This window comes from Cavia porcellus, unplaced genomic scaffold, assembly GCF_034190915.1.
Source record: "Cavia porcellus strain 051 isolate PalLab524CR breed Dunkin Hartley unplaced genomic scaffold, mCavPor4.1 scaffold_24, whole genome shotgun sequence".
Classification (NCBI taxonomy): domain Eukaryota; kingdom Metazoa; phylum Chordata; class Mammalia; order Rodentia; family Caviidae; genus Cavia; species Cavia porcellus.
The window spans coordinates 3,129,385-3,146,103 of record NW_026947507.1 but is presented as its reverse complement, the minus strand read 5'-3'; the positions used below and the strand labels follow the sequence as shown (position 1 = coordinate 3,146,103).

The 16,719-nt window shown below is 40.6% G+C and overlaps 1 long non-coding RNA gene across 2 annotated transcripts; it reads left to right on the top strand.

Annotated features, from left to right (window-relative positions):
- Positions 1-2,693: 2,693 nt before the first annotated feature.
- On the top strand, positions 2,694-16,288 carry LOC134472647 (uncharacterized). 2 transcript variants are annotated; one of them, XR_010042543.1, is made up of 5 exons: positions 2,694-3,418; positions 3,523-3,658; positions 10,527-10,658; positions 11,907-12,112; positions 13,121-16,288. It is a non-coding gene; the product is annotated as an uncharacterized LOC134472647 (long non-coding RNA). The 2 variants fall into 2 exon arrangements; XR_010042542.1 differs by lacking the exon at positions 11,907-12,112 and having other exon boundaries at positions 13,121-16,287.
- The last annotated feature ends 431 nt before the right edge of the window (positions 16,289-16,719 follow it).

Sequence of the window (16,719 nt, the reverse complement as noted above, 5' to 3'; positions counted from 1 at the left end):
ATAAACTAGTAACAGTTGTTTACTATCATTATCAAGTGTAACATACTGCGATGGTTGTACATGTATACTTCCATACCCTCAGCAGGGCACTAGGTTTGTTTACAAGCAGCATCACAACGAACACAGTATAATGCATTATGTTGTGACATCATGTCCCCTACCTTTTCCCTGAGTAATAGGGACCCTTCAGCTCCATTACAGCTTTATGAGGTCACTCTTGTTTACATGCTCTGTTGTTGCCTGAAACATCAAGTCTGTGGAAGAGGGTGAAGGGAAATCTGCAAATCTCCAGCGCAGGGTAAAGGCACAGCAAACAGGGGTTGCAGGCGAGATTCCCCAACCCCTCCATCCACGCTCTGGATAGGAGAGCAGCTGGACCTCTGACTCTGGAGATATCCAAGCCTCAGACAGATGATCAAATTTCATCCTTTTCTACCTTTTTTGAAATGTTTAGGAATCGCAGCTATCTTGCAATTTTACTGAAAAAGAAAAGAAAAGAAAAACAAGCACAAATAAAATCTATAGCCTCCACTTGTCGGGGTAGCAGCACTCTAAAGAACAGGCCAGCCACCCCCAGTGCGCCCCACCCTTGTTTAGGCTGATGTCAATCAGATAATTTTCAGGCAGGGGTCAGAAACCTGCTGGTGAGAAACTCTCAAGTGTCACTGCGTACAAAAAAGGAAAGAAAACAGAAAATTCTGTTTATTGTCCTGACCTAGAAGATAGCATCGCTTTTGCCTTTTCTTTTTGTTGGAGGTTAGGTATGGAGTGTTCCTTGAAAGTTACCTAAAAAGAAACTTTCTCAGATCTTTTTCTCTAACAAATTGTTTCTTCATGCAAAACGGATTACCTTCAGTAATAGGGATAATTAACAACATAGGAAACGACGTGAATTTTGTCATCTGCAACACTGAAATGATGACTCTGATTCCAGTCTGTTTAAAGTGATTTTTGCGCAATGTGGGAATGCTGCAATTCTTTTTATATCACAGTAAGCACTGCTTTAAAACCTGTCTTTTTAGTAGATACATAAATAATAGATAACAAAAATAAGTCAACACTTTGATCCCAAGGAACTCGTGCCACTTTACAGATGAGTCTCATTAATTTTTGAAGAGCAGGAATGCAACATCCACGTGGCCACAACAAATTCTTAAATCTGAGCTCCAAAGAGAGTGGTGAATTCGCACGTTTTGGCTGGAGACAGGGAAGGAAGCCTGCTCACCGATGAAAGCCAAAGACCCCTTGGGCCAGCGTGGGGGCGGGGCGGGGGAGGGGCGGGGCAGGGCAGGGGGCGGAGCCCGAGGGAGCAGCGCCCTGGGCGGGGCGGGGCGGGGCGGGGGGCGGAGCCCGAGGAAGCTGCGCCCTGGGCGGGGCGGGGTGGGGAGGGGCGGGGCGGAGCGCGCGCCCGCGGTCACGTAGCCTGAGCCTGCGGGAGGTCCAGGGACCTGAGCCCGCGGGGACTCTTGAAGGACATCATTTAGCGTGGGTTCATCTGAGGGTTTCTGACCTGACCTTAGTTGTAATTTACTAGTCATGCGTAGAAAACGGAAACGTGGCACTTTGGTTATTTTTCAGAGACAGGTATTGCTGAGTGAGGCGTAGCAGGCTTCTCCAGCACGTGGATTTCTCTGTTGCTGGGCAGATAAGAAACTGCTCTCCTCCCCCGCCCGGCCCGGGGACTCCCAGACCTGCAGCCCCACCGCTGTTATCTGGAGCCTGAGGACTTTAAACAGTGTAATGGAAGCTCGACTAGGAAAAGCTAACTTCCTCTCTTCCTTCTTCCACTGTGTGCGTGCGTGTGCGTGTGCATGTACGTGTGTGTGTGTGTGTGTGTGTGTGCGTGTGCGTGTGTGTGTGTGTGTGTTTAAACACTGGGCTGCTGTGCTTGTCAACGGGATGTGGATGAACGCCCTCCTCTGTACTTACATGGGCTGGCATAGCAGGGAGGAAACCTCAGGCTTCTCCAGGGACAGCTGGAAAATCACTGTACCCAGGTCAAAACCCAGGCTCCCATGCCGCTCAGCATCCTTTATAGGGTGGCCACAGCCATGCCCCATGCCCACCCGGACAGGATGTGGAAGCCCAAGGCCTTCTGTGTCTGCCGGATACCGCTTCCCCTTCCCTGTGCCTGGATTCGCCCTTCACAGCTCTGCTCCAGTGTCCCCTGTCCCCTCCTCAGTCCTCAGCACCAGTCACACTTGCTTAAGGTCATTTTCCACCATTGAACTGAGAGTCCTTTGAAAACAGGAAATGGGTCTTATCCTTGCAAAACTTTAACTGATATTTAAAGGTCACTTGCTGCTAGGGGCTGGAGTGGACTTGAGACAGGAAATCCTTCTACACTGACCATCTAGAGATGGGGAAGACAAGCAAGGAACGTGAGACAAAATGTGATGTAGCATATCATAGAAGGCGTGATAAAGAATAAGGCGAATGTTAAAATGATTTAAAAATTTTGTTACAATAAGAAATATTATAAAAAGACACATTGCCATTTAGCCTCTCAAAATACTCCCTTATCTGAACGCACTTATCTCACTATTCTGGTCATTTTCTACAGCACCTCTGCACCTCCTCTTTCCTGACCATCTTTAGTTGTGTTGTCATGGCTTCATGGATGTCCCCGGGAACTGATCCAAAACACTGACCTCTCACGGTCATTTGGACCGTAGGGAAGAGCCAGAAGTTACACAGTGCAGATCCAGTAAATACGGTGGAAGAGGACACGCCATGGCGAGAGTAAAGACACCAAAGACGTTCAAAGTTAAGGGCAGCCAAGGGGTCCGGAGCCCAACCCCAGGGAGGATGTGCAGACAGAGGTCCTGATCCTAGGCCCCTCCCAGAATTTATTATTGTGTGAAGAAGGGAGTGGCTTGAAGATGAGTGACAGTGAGGATGGCGGGAATGATGTGAGAAACGTGAGCTGGCTGGCCAGGTAGGGAGAAAAGCATCTTTGCAAAATGCAGAGATAACGATATGCAGAAAGGTCAATTTGTATAATTCAATTAAGGTAGTAACTAAATTGTTTTTGGAGGCTGTTGCTTCAGTTTCTGATATGCAAATTTTCATGCCCTAGGGACTCATAGCTTCTTTATCTTGAGGCCCATGCGCAGTTGACATTCCTGAAGCTGACTGGCTCTACTATCCTGCTGTGCTCATATATTTTACAGACAGCCCTATGCTAGGAAACAGACTAGCTGATGGCTTTAAAGATTACCTACAAGTACCTCGCTAGCCTTATTTGCAAGGCTTAGAGGGACTGCAGGAGCTGCAGATGGAAGCAACCTGCTTCGGACCGAAAAGCAACTGCCTGTTGCAAGCAGTTAATCAAGAGTCCAGGCGACTTGGCTGGTGCTTGGCATAAGACTGCCTGGCACAGACTACGTGCTCAAGAAGGGCTTGCTAACAAAACTGAGTAAGTGAACCAAGCCAATGATAGTGGGCTTATGCATTAGAGGCAGGAACTAGATTTAAAAGCCCTTTGTTCTGAGTATATTAAATATATTCCCTTTCAAACAGTGTGATGGCTTTGTGCCTATGTCACAGTGAACTGCTTGTTTCCTGAAAGAATCTATGTGGAGCTGAAGAACTTTGCTATGGAGGTCTTCCTTGACTCTGGACCAACACAGCACTCTCTGGAGTCTAGACTTAGAGGGTATGTTCATTTCCTTCAGTTCTGTCTTTGTATGGAGTTTATTTCTGTAGTGTTGTATAAATGACATTATACCTTTTTTTATTTAATAATTCCTGATTGTATTTCCTTAAGAATATCTTGGTTTTTAATTCTATAAAATGACTCAAGGTAAGAAGTATATTTCACTTGTAAGCTAAAACAAAGCTTTTGGAAATGTCCAAGTTTCTCTTTTTATGACTATGGCCTCTCTCTCTCTCTCTCTTTTCCAAACAAGCCAGTTGATCAAGGAGTCCACTATTGATGCCTCTTCAGGAGGTTTCCTTCCACAGGGGACACAGGTGACTGCCATGGTGACAGTTCTGGCGTGCATTCCTCGTGCATTATTTGCATGGTATCTTTGGTGCAACTGGCCATGTCTTCCTTTAAAAAAACAGTTCCTTTGGCTTTTTTTTTTAGACCCACCTTCTCCTTTTCTATTTCTTGACTACTTGGTTTCCATGTCTGACCCAAGCAGGGTCCATTTCCTTCTCAGAATTGTAGGGCCAGTGACTGAAGCCAAGCACTGATCAAGGAGCTAAGGAAGTTTAATTCTTAGGCAACGAATAAGACAAGTCAGAAGTATGGTGCTCAGATCAGCTCCTCAGCCCATGGAGGCTGTGAATGTCAGGTCAAGATATATCAAAGGAGGTTAAACTGATGGAGCTGAGGAACATTCCTCTGTTTCTAGGTATGGGCAGAGATTTTCTAGGAATATGAATACCGTCTATCTTCACTCTTATGATTTTATCCAAACATCACCAGGGGCAGCATGAACACAGTTGGTGCAGTGGACCAGGAGGAAGCCTGGCAGGGCAGTGTGCACCGCGGGCTTGTATCTCTGCTCCTGCAGCCTTCACCATAACCTCCTGCCATTCCTCCACAGGAGGCCTTTTCTGGGTCACTCTTGGTCACTGGCTTTGAGAAATTTTTGCTGTATATTCACACAGGCTAATAAATTAACTATTGCTGAGGAGTCAATTGTCTTAAAATATTGTAGAAGCTTTAAAAAAAGAAGTAATCACTTATGGTATCTTAGTCTGTGTCATGAGACTACAGGTAGACATTGGCCAAGACTATGGCCACGCCCTAGGGCAGAGGGTCCAGTTCTAAGCTGGTCTATTCACATGGTAGGTGAGTTAATGCTGGTTTTCGGTGAGAACCTCACTTCTCTTTGTAGACTGCCTGACTATCCTTTTAACACAGCAAATTTGTTCTCTCAAGATCCCAAAGAGTGCAAAGGAAACTGCGGTGGTTTTTATAATCTGACCTCAGAACTGACACATTACGATTATCTCTGTCCTTTTCTGTGGGTCACTCTGATTCCAAGTGGAAGGAAAGTATAAAGGAGACAGACACCAGGCGGTGAGGAGCACTGGACACCACACTGGAAGTGAGTTACCCTACAGTGTCACCTACAGTGTCTCAGTCCAAATAACTCCGAGTTGTTGCACACAGCTAGTCTTACAGGCATATGTAGTCACTTCCTTTGTGAGGCCTCCTTTCCTGACCAACTGTCTCTGTACACCTTGGACACAACTCCATCAAATCATGAAAAGCACTGCACTAAATTCCCTGATTTCCTTGATTCTCTCTTCCCCAAGAGAGATTTTCTAGGAATATGAATACCGTCTATCTTCACTCTTTATTTATGATTTTATCCAAACATCTTTATCTTTCACTTCCTGGAGGAATGAGAAGATGTCTTATTCAATTTGATATCACAGTGCCTGGGGCAAGAGTAGACGCAACCTGTAATATGAGCAAGGCTATGTTCAGGGCGCTGCGGAACCTCAGCGCAATTTATAGAACAAGGAAATAACATTTTCTCCCACCAGACAAAAACATTTTGTTCAGTGTCTAGTTTATATCGTCCTCCACCTCAGTTTCTCAAATCTCTGCAGCCTGGTTTTCATGCTTCCATTTTCAGATTGCATTTCCCTCTCTGTCTCAGGCCGCACTCCCTTTTGACCCAGAAATCCCGTTCTGGGAATTTGTTCTAAGGACATAGTTGCACAGTTGGCAAAGATGTAACTAACAGCAACCTTCACCACAACTTGCTCATGATGTTAATTTTGTAAAAGACATAAATGTACCCAAACCAGAACTGGGTTAAATAATAATGTACCAGAATGAGTTTTAATCATCAAAAATACAGAAATATCATTATTGATATAAGATGTTCATTTGTTGTTATTAAGTGAAGTAAAAGATAACATTTTTATTTTAAATTTGGTAAAGTACACATAGCATACAATTCACTATTTTAATCATTTTTTGTTGTATAGTTCAGTAATATTGAGTACTGTCAAGCTGATTGCACTACATATCAGTGAAACTCTACATAGTTTTCCCTTTTTGTGACTGGCTTGTATCACTTGGCCTAACTTCTGTGTTTTATCACATGTTCTTCACTTAAAAGACTGAATGATATCCCTTGTATGTACAGACTGCATTTTGTTTATTGAGTTATTATTTAGTCCATCACCCATTGATCACCACATGGGTTCTTATTTTTTTTTTTTTTTTTGCTATTGCTAATAGTGCTTCTGTGAATAGGGATGTACACATGTCTCTTCAATACTTACTTTCAATTCCTTGGGATATATATCCAGAAGTGAAATCACTAAGTCATATGTTACATCCATTTTTAATGTTTTGGGGAGCCACAATGCTATTTTCTACAGAGACAGAATTGTTTACATTCCCATAAACATTGCACAGGGGTTCCAATTTCTCTACATCCTCACCAACACTAGTTATTTTCTTTCTCTTTTTCTTTTTTAATAGTAGCATCCTAATAGGTGTAAGTTGGTATCATCTGTGATTCTGATTTGTATTTCCCTAATGGTTAGTGATATTGAACATCTTTTACATGCTAATGGACTATTAGTATATCTCCTTTGGAGAAATGTCTATTCAAATCTCTTCTATTTTTGGGTTAGTTTTTTTTTTATTTTTTTGGTCTTTCTGTGACAGGGTCTCGCTATGCAGGTCAGGTTGGCCTTGAGCTCACTTTGTAGCCCAGGCTGGTCTCAAACTCGCAATGATCATCCTGCCTCAGCCTCCCAAGTGCTGGGATTACAGGCATGAACCACCATGCCCTGCGGGTTAGTTATTTTCTTGTTATTGTTAGGCTATCCGTGTTCTTTATATATTCAGAGCATTAACTTTTTGGACATACTTGATTTATAAATATTTTATCTTATTATATGGCCTATCTTTTCTCTGTTGATTGCATATTTTTAAATAGACAAATGTGCGTGCACAAAACTTGCATTTAGGGAAAAACCGAGAAAACATTAGAAATGTAGTCATGGATGCTTTAAATTTTCTTTACATTTATTGTTAAAATGTTCTAGCACAAACATTACTTTCACAAAAAAGTATTAGGTAGTATTTTCATTCTAGCAAAGCATGTGTCATGGATTCATTCTCTAAAGGTCTAATCAATACCTGAAACCAAGGGTGACAGTGTCCTCCCATTGGGGTTCTAAGTCAAGGAGTGAGTGACAGGTCATATTACTTGTACAAGTTTCATTCTCTTCTTCTTTACAATGCAGGGTTTTTTCTGGGCTAACATTGTTTATCTGGAGAACTTATATGTCATGGATTGAACTGACTGTCCTTAGAAAGTCTTTCCAATACCTTCTCTGCTATCATAAGGTAATTGCTCTATTTCTGTTGGAGGAGTTACCCCACCGCATGGTATCTTGCTTCCCTGTCACCGCTGGGCTGTCCTCACAGTCAAGGTCCTATCACCTTTACAGCTACCACAAGCACAGTGCTAAGCACAGTCATAGCACACTCGCTGAATAACAGTGCAAAGTCCAAAAGGGATCTTTTTGTTACTTTGCATCTCCTTCTGTCTGGGAAACGGTGTTCTGATTCTACTGTGTGATACACATCATCTTGTTTCTCCTCGGTCTCTAGATCTCCGTTTAATCTTTTTTGTAAAATCTTCTGTTTAGTCACTCAGCGCTAGTACCAGTGTCATCAGTGCACAGTCCCTTCTCTCCATCCTTTCTCCTTTTGTTTCCTCATCTATTTCCACAGCTTTAAGTCTCAACCACGTATCAGTTATTTCCAACTAGCTCGTTCCTCTCTTTCAAGCTCCAGACGTGCGTACACCTGCCTCACATTGTGTGTGTCCTGTTCTTTCTTCATCTGGTCTCTATCCTTCTTGGCCCTTCTTTTAGCCTTTGTGCATAATCTGTTTTGCACTGATCAGGAGACTCTCACTTCCAGCTGGGCTTGGCCAATCGATGTTTCCAACAGAGGACTTGAACGCAGGAGGAATGGGAGATCAGCGAGTTTATTACCCCGCTTTACTCTTTATCCTCCATCCTATGCCCGTCCCCATCCCCATCCCTGTCTCTCCTCCATCCCTAATTTATTTCTGCACCAGTTAATGCTCATTTCCCTTGCTTTTTCAGAGACAGGTATGGTAATGTCTCTTCGTTGCTATTGGCTTCAAAGGACAATAACATCTCTGAGATTTTCCTAAACTCTGCTCACACCTTTGTAGGTAGCCCATTTTTAAACTCTGCCCAAATTACCCTGGCTTCCTGCCAGGGCCTGACTTACGCATGCACAGTTGACATCTCAGTTATCACAAGCCCAACCGTCCAACATGGAGCTTTGGTTTTGCTGCACGCTTCCGTCCTCCACACTCCGCTTCTGTTCTCCTTGTGAATGTTACTACCCTTAGTCCAGGTGCTCCTGGAGTCCACGTGCCTTCTCCATGTTCCTCATCTTCATTCTTGATGTTATTTGTCACCAACTCTGAAAATACTTTCTCAGACGTAGATCTTTCTTATTCTTTGGATCTCAGCCAAAATGTGATTGTCCTCAAAACCTTTTTCTGCCCACTCCAATAAAGACTATGCCTTTATTTTGTCTCTGATTACCAGTTTGTTTACATCTTAGGAAATAAGAGCTCTTTTTAATGTCATTTAGTAAATGATTATATTTTTTTGAGAAGTAATGTTCCCTTGGTAGAAAAGGTGATTCTGAATTATGAAAGATGATACATATGACTCTTAAGGTTGTCCAGGTTAGAAGGCAAATTTCTCTGGACTTCATCCAATATGACATAATTTATTTTTAAAGGTTCTTCTCCCAATAACACTGCTATGGGGATCAGGCCCTTATACTTGGGCTCTTGGGGTACACTTAAGATCTAAACTGTGGCAGCACATAATGAGTGTTACAAGTGTGTCTAGAAAAATATAGTTTCATCATCATCATCATCATCATCACAAGGGATTATCATCATCATCCCATCGTAATGATAATGTATTAGAAATGGACTTTCAGTTAGAAGTTACCAGCAATGAGAAATGTGGACTGGCTAACTACTTTAGATATACTCCTCAGTATAAAATTTAATAATACAACAAACCTAATTTACAAGGGCAAAAGATTTAACTAAACATTCCTCTAAAGAAAATATTCAAATACACAATACACACAAGCAAAGATACTCATCTCTAATTTTTAGGTAAATGCAAATCAAAGCCACAATGTGTACTTTTCCACCTATTAGGAAAATCTATTATAAAAGACAGTGTTGGTAAGGATGTGAAGAAATCAGATACCATGTGTTCTGGTGACAGAAAATGGTAGAACCATTGTAGAAAATAATATGATGGTTCTTAAAAAGTAAACAGAATTCTGAATTGTCATGTGATCTAGAAGTTGAATTTCTGCTTGTATCTCCAAAAGTGTTGAAAGTAGGTAGTCTTATGGGTATATTGTTTATATACCCACATTTATATTATAGTAGATGCATTATGAGCAATGTATAATCAATGTTAGTATCATAAATAACAACATGCTATAAATATATAGTGAGTAGCATATTACTCAGGCTTAGGAATTGTTATGGTTTGCAGGTAGATGTCCTTCCAAGCCTCATGTGCTCTCAGGTGGGATATTTTTGGAGCTGGCTGGATCTAGGGTGTGCGATACTGGGATTAAGAGTATGTGGTGCTAAATTAGCCTGCTGACTGGAATTAGCTTGACAGCACCATCCAACTGAAACCTCTACAAACTGAGTTGAAATAAACCTTTCCTACTTTAACACTGGTGTTGGGTATTTTGTCTCAGCAACAAGAAAATTAACCAAGACAGGAATTAATGAGATTCTGACATACATTATGATATGGATTAACCTTGAAGCCATTATGCAAGGTGAAATGTGCATGACATAAAGTGTAAATACTATATGATTCCATGTACCTAGTAATCAAATTCATTGAAATAAAAAGTAGAATGGCAGTTGCCAGGGACTGGTATTAAGGGAAATTGGAGAGTTATTGTTTAGTAATTTCAGAATCTCACTTTGGGAAGACCAAAAAGTTCTTGGAGACAAGTAGTATGTTAACTGCACAAAAATATAAAAGGATTTGATGCCACTGAAGTGTGCAGTTCCAGTGTTGATTCTGTGTTATATATTATCTTAGCACTATTTCTAAAAAAAGCCCTTTAACTTACCAAAGGATACTGTGGCTCTCTTATATTCTCAAGAGTTAAATTAAAGCCTTGGACTACTGGAGTTAGAAGCATGAAATTTAACACCCACTTTGTTCAGGTGAAGAAGTGTTAGACCAGCTATGTGTATAATCTTGGAGAATACATCAAAGTACATCGACTCATTGTGCCCTTACACTGTATGTGATGGTTACTTGTATGTGTTTGCTCAGCCTTATTGTGGTAACCAACTGTTTGGTAGAACATCTGTCTAGATTTCGCTGTGAAGTTGTATTTTAGATATGATCAACATTCAATCAGTAGACTTGGAATCAAGCAGATTTGGCCTCTATAATGTGAATATTTCTCATCCAATCAGGTAAAGTCTCAGTGGAAAAGTCTTTGGTTCCCAGAAGAGGAAAGATTCTGCCTGCAGACTCCATTGAGATCCATGACTGCAGCCTCAACTCTCACCTTGGGTTCTGGACTTCAGACTTGCACAATCCCATAGGTAGATCAATAAGAATCTCTTATTGATTCTGCTGCTTTGGAGAGCCCTGACTAACGTGCTATAGAAAGGGAATAATGGGGCATACAGGTGATTAAGACCTGGCCTTCAGATACTTTGATTAGTTTGGTAGCTCTTACAACAGAGGAGTTCTGTTCTCAGCCACGGAATTCATGACACCACTAGGAATAAGTGGTTTACATAACACATTCAACTTTTGGAGTGACAAATTTTGAAGGACCAAAAGTCCAGAAGTAAATTCTTTGAATATGCTGTTCTTTGCACTGTGCCATAGGATTCCTTTTAGCTGGGAAATATCCTCACCAAGCCCAAGCATTATAATGCTGAAGCAGTCCACATGCTTACCGCACAGTGTAGACTGTTATGCTTGTTAAGTCTATTTAGATCAGTCCCCCACACTCATGCTCTATATTCTGAGAGTTAAACTGAAGAAGGTTTCCTCTTTCTCGCCGGGAATTGTTGGCCTGTGCTTGCTTTGGTAAACAATGTAAATGCATGGTGGGTGTTTTCAGGCAAGCTTTCTGCAGGCTTCCTTCCTTGGCTCTTCAGAGTCCAAGGGAAATGACAGAAATATGCATTGCTAGCTTTTTTCTATCTTATCCTATCAGTGCTTATGCCTTCCTTGGAAGTCCTTACGGATAGTTACAAACCAGGATGAATTTTGGTCCAAAATTAAAAGAACTGATGTTATATAATAGAAATTACTCTGATAATCAAGCTTAATTGTCAACTTTATTGGTTTGGGAACCACCTTGAGATTACTAAAGCACATTTCTGGTTATGTGGAGATCTGACGCTAGGCATCATGCATGGTCCCTGGCCCCTGCCTCTCTGGCACAGTTCCTCAGTTCTATTTCCCTGCTGGAATTAAGAATCTTTGCTTCACCACACCCTCTGCCAACATGTTTCTGCCTTGGAGCTCCCAATAGTGGACTGAAACTTGAGCAAATTAAACTTTAAATTGTGGGTGACTGGTAGCATGTCCCAGCTATGGGAGGGCTCACTAGAACATACAAATTGATTAGGAATTCAGCTCTTTTTATTTCTCTTTATGAGATTTATATTAGACAAAAGTTGGAAAGTAGAAGAGAAATATTTGAACAATTAAAGTTTGGGCCACACATACTTCTCTCCTTGCTTTCATTTACTGCCGATTCTAAATAGCATGTAAAAAGCAGCCCTTCTGATTAAAGTTCTCTTTTTTTCTCCCAAACCTACTGGTGGTTACAGGTTCAGCCAGGCTGATGGAGTGAGAGGTTTAATATGATTCCTTGAGGAAAAAAAGAGACGCTCAAACCAAGGGTTTGAGCAGAGAAAGGGAGACACAAAGCAAGTTCCATTTTAAGACGATAAAGCGTCAATTGGACATTTGCAGAAACCAGTGACACCTGAAGGTGGCCGTGCAACTGGGGGACAAAGCAAAACACTGGGTGAAGGTGTGATGCATGGTTTCTCCCAACTTTGCTTTAAAGAGTACAAGTTTACTATAAAGCAGAGGGCTTTCTGAAGAATGGAAGAAAGGAAACGGAATGTCTTTTCTTTGGCTTTCCTTGACTTCTCTGTGATTTCCCACTGCTTCCCCCACACTTAGCAGCTGCCTCCAGAGTAATACAGTCAACCAAATGAGCCAGCTAATTACGCCTGCCTTCCTTAGGATGCATGCTGCTGTTAGAAATAGGGTGGGCAGCTGTGAAAGCCATGTGACTCCCTCATGACTTTGATTTACCTTTTCCTTATTAAAATATGTTGCTTCTCTGTTCTGCTCCTGAGCCCAAAGTGAAGGCTTGTTATGATTTACAAGAAGTTTTAATTTGAAAAATAACCCTGTGATAGAAATGCAGGACCAACTAGTTAAATTTATACAGACTCTATTTTTGGGAAATGAAATGTATCCAAGACACAGTAAACAGTAAGGCTGAAGATGAGATAGGAAAAAAGAACTGCAAAGCTGGAAGTTACGGCGAGACCCTTTGTCTGCCTGTTCTTTGGGTGCTCAGAGTAAAAACCTGTGCAGTCACTGAGCATGTATTTGGCTTTCAACGCTTTAGGAGCCAATCTAAAATGGGAATGCGTAATAAGTTCATGAAGAGAACGGGTGGCTACGAGAAGAAGCAGTGATGCTCCTAAATAGAGACAAAAGAGAAATCCACTTTCCCACACCACCCTTCCACCTGCAGCTGTCCCTGGGGATAATACCAAGAAACCAGTGTGATAGTCTCTCTAATCAAATTTTCTAACTGTCTTGCATTGAAAATATTCATGGGCCAGGACTATAGGGACTCAGTAAGAAACAACAGGCTTGCCCTCAAGGATTTGATGATTTAATAAGAAGGGGAGAGAATTTATGACTTAGTAGCTGGGGGAGACTCATTAGATGGCTTTGGATAAATGTTTGTAAAGCAAGGAGACTTTGCTCATTTAGACTATTGCCAATCTGTCCACAGGTGTTCTGCAGACAGCCTTGTGAGCACTGCTGAATGTACCTTTTAAAAAGCATGAAGTGGCTACAGGAAAGAAATAACTTGCCAAAAGGGTCAAATGCACTTTTGTGAGAATTACAGTAACTCACACTTAAGGACACAAAACCGGAGATCTTGAATGAAGGAGGCAGGAAAGAGCATCAGTGCAATGGAACAGCTCTCAGGTAAAGGTGAGATTCAGGGCTGAATTTAAGGAAGGGCCCACTTCCCAGGACAAGGTAGACCAGCCTCACGAGAAACTTGCCCAGGAGGGTTACCTTGCAAGCATAAGACATGTTCCTTCGCATGAGTAACACAGTCACTCCCAGGGAAAAGGAGGAGGAGAAAACAAGCCTGCCAATAATTCCAGAGATGCTTTCTCAAGAGAGAGGCATAAGGGTTCCTCTGGCAAAGTGCTTTCCCAATAACCCTCCAAGCCATGCTTTGTAGTTAAGTGTGATTTTTTGTTTTCTCTTCTGTTTGTATGATTTTGCCTCAGTAACATGGTTTAGGGGAATATTGTCTCAAAAATAAATAAGGTGAGCCAGTCACCTTAGAAATTATACCATCCCCATGATCCAATCACCTTCCAAACATAAGACTTTTAAATCTAAACCAGAGGTATAGTAAATTTTCAATCAGAGAACTAGGGAAAATACGACACTCTATCAAGTAGTACACAGTCAGACAATTTAGAGGACCTAGAGCTCACCAGGATGAGGGATGGCTGACAAGCTGAAGTTAGAGGAGCCCTCAGGTATAACAGGACTTGGGACAGTGGTTTTCAAAGTGGCATCCCTGAGACTCTTTCAGAAGTCTGCAAGATCAAACTATTTTCATAACAATATTAAGGTTTTCACTATCTTTTTCACTGTGTTTATATTTCCACTGAAAACAGTAAAATTGCTATTAGCTTAGCATGCAGGAATCATGATAGAGGCACCAATTTGTCACCACACACTCAAAGCAAGACAAACGCCAGTTTCATTTATGAATGTTCCAATCAGCAAAAGTCAATTTTCTTCAATCAGTCTTCAAGTATGTGTCCACTTAATAGCCTACATAGCCAAGTGAGAATACTTCTAGACCATTTGTGCTGAATATTGATGTTGGTTTTCTTCAGAAAACTCTTATAATATCTATTTTTTGAAGTTTGAATTTTGATTTAAATTAGTCACTTTTTTCATAGAACACTATTTTTACTTTAGAGAATGAAGACAACCTTAGATACTTCACAGGCAGTTTCTCAAAATTGAAAAAAGTGAGCTAGTCACCTTAAGTAAAACTAATGACAATATCTGTTGCCAAATATAAAATCTGAACCCAAGAGAAAACTGGAATACAGAAAACTAATGTCTGGACAGTGAGCTTGCAGATTTCTTACAAAGACTTTTCTATGAGAGTGGTGGTACTGGTGATGAATGTGACTCTTTCATACTGTATGCTAAAATATGTCAAAACATTTGAGAGATCTATATAACTTGGTAAACCAGTGTTTCCCAACTGTTAAAAAATCATATATGTGTGTGAAGGTATGGACAACTATTTCAAAGAAAACAAGAGACATTATGGCAGCCACTACTGATTTCCTTTTGTCTTATGAAGTCCTGTGTTGCTTGCATTGTTTTGTTCTGATTTGTTTTGCTCTGTTTTGTTTTATTCTCTTTAAAAAAAATTAAAGAAATCATATATGGGTAAAATTTAAAATACAAAATGCATGAGTGAGTTTCATACAACAGTTTGAAAACTCCATCTATAAGGTTGCAGACTCTACAGTGTAGCTAACTTTTAAGAAATTGGCACATGTTAAACTTGAGCATAATACTAAACAGTATGTACAATTATAATAAAGGATTTAAAATATTCTCACAGAGGCTGGCTTTTCGTAAGTCCCAAATAAATGAGACATTACACAGATTGTAATTCTCATATCAGTAGCTATGAGAATCTAACTTATTTTATTGTTAGATATTAAAGAGATTTGTACACTGTAAATGACATCACTCCTCACTGAAGTTTTGCTTTTCAAGATAAGGTATGGTATTTACATTAATGTTTCATACATTGTTATTAGTTTTAAATGAATAAATAAATGAGGATTTGTCTGTGTAAATTTCTGACGTTGTAATTTCTATAGTCTCCTCTAATATGCAGTTTTGTTTTTTGCAGATAAGTCATGATATAGTCATATTAAGTAAGAAATTCCAGCATAGAATTTAGAGAAAGGTGTTTCATAACATGTTGCAGAGAGAGAGAGAGAGAGAGAGAGAGAGAGAGAGAGAGAGAGAGAGAGAGAGAAAGAGAGAAAGCTCTGTACCTGGGAGTTATAAGTTAAGAAAACTCAAAATTTTTGTCCTTTTAAGTGCTGAAATAACTGAAGACTAAATTGGGTCTCGCGAATAAGTAATTTGTCAAAGTTGGCATTCATTGGTAAGCAGTTTGACTGAGCATTTGTTTAAATTTTTAGTCTATATAGAATCAAACTTACAATGAATTATCTTCAAAGCATTTTTGTAAACCCATGATTCTGACGTTTGACTAGTGAAAACAAAGTGTGCTTTCAATACTTAAATTTTTGCGTTTTTTATGTATTCTTAACTATGATGATTTATCATGGATAGTGTAATTTGGGATTTTCCTGCTGAAATGCCAGAGATGGGAAATAATTTTTGTCCTTTAAGTCAAGTTTATGTGATAATCAACTTAAACTTTATTATAGGTATGAGATGGGATAGGAAAAGTGTATTTCCTAATGAACTATCACAGTGAAGTCTCATTGCCATTTCCCCTCTCTCCAAACATTCCCTCTTGCTTCAAACACACTTAATCCGTCATTCTGTGTACTTTGCGAAGCAGATCTGGAGGTCCTCTTTCATGAATATCCTTAGCTGCGCTGTTGTGTTGCCTTGAAGTCCTGAATTCGACCTTGGGGAGAGCCAGACTCGGCTAACCTGGTAAACGAAGTGGGTGAGGACACGCTAATATTTTTATGAGCTTTCCTTTCCACTGGATGCCACAGTAGGCACTTCACTGTATTATCACATCCTATCACGTTACTTAGAGAGGACATCCAGAACTGCTCAGAAAATGAGAGGAAGGATGGGATAAGCGTATTCAAAGTTAGGTAGAGTCTTGAGAGGGGTTAATAGCCATGTCTGTCTGCAATAAAGTTTTAAAATTTAAACACTCACTGCCCTTTTTTTTGCCATCTGCTTAGGAAAAATAATACAGGATTTAAAGGATTCTGTACCATCAGTGTTTTCAGGTATCCACTATGGGTCTTGAAATCCCGGTGGATACAGAGGGGATTATTGTATGGTAATCCACACAAAAAAAGCTACTTGGAATCTTCTACTTTTAATAGTGCAGTAAGTTGTGAAAACAAAATGTGTGAAGACCTCTGGTCTACACTAGACTTAAGAGAACTGTGATGAGCCCAAAACAATGAAGCATTTTCTTCTCTTACTGGAGGCCAGGATCATATCAATGAGGTGAAATATAACCCTGGAACCATGGCAGAGACTCAGATTTACTGGTGCATCTCCGTATCATTGCTCATTGATACCACATTTCTGAGGAGAAAC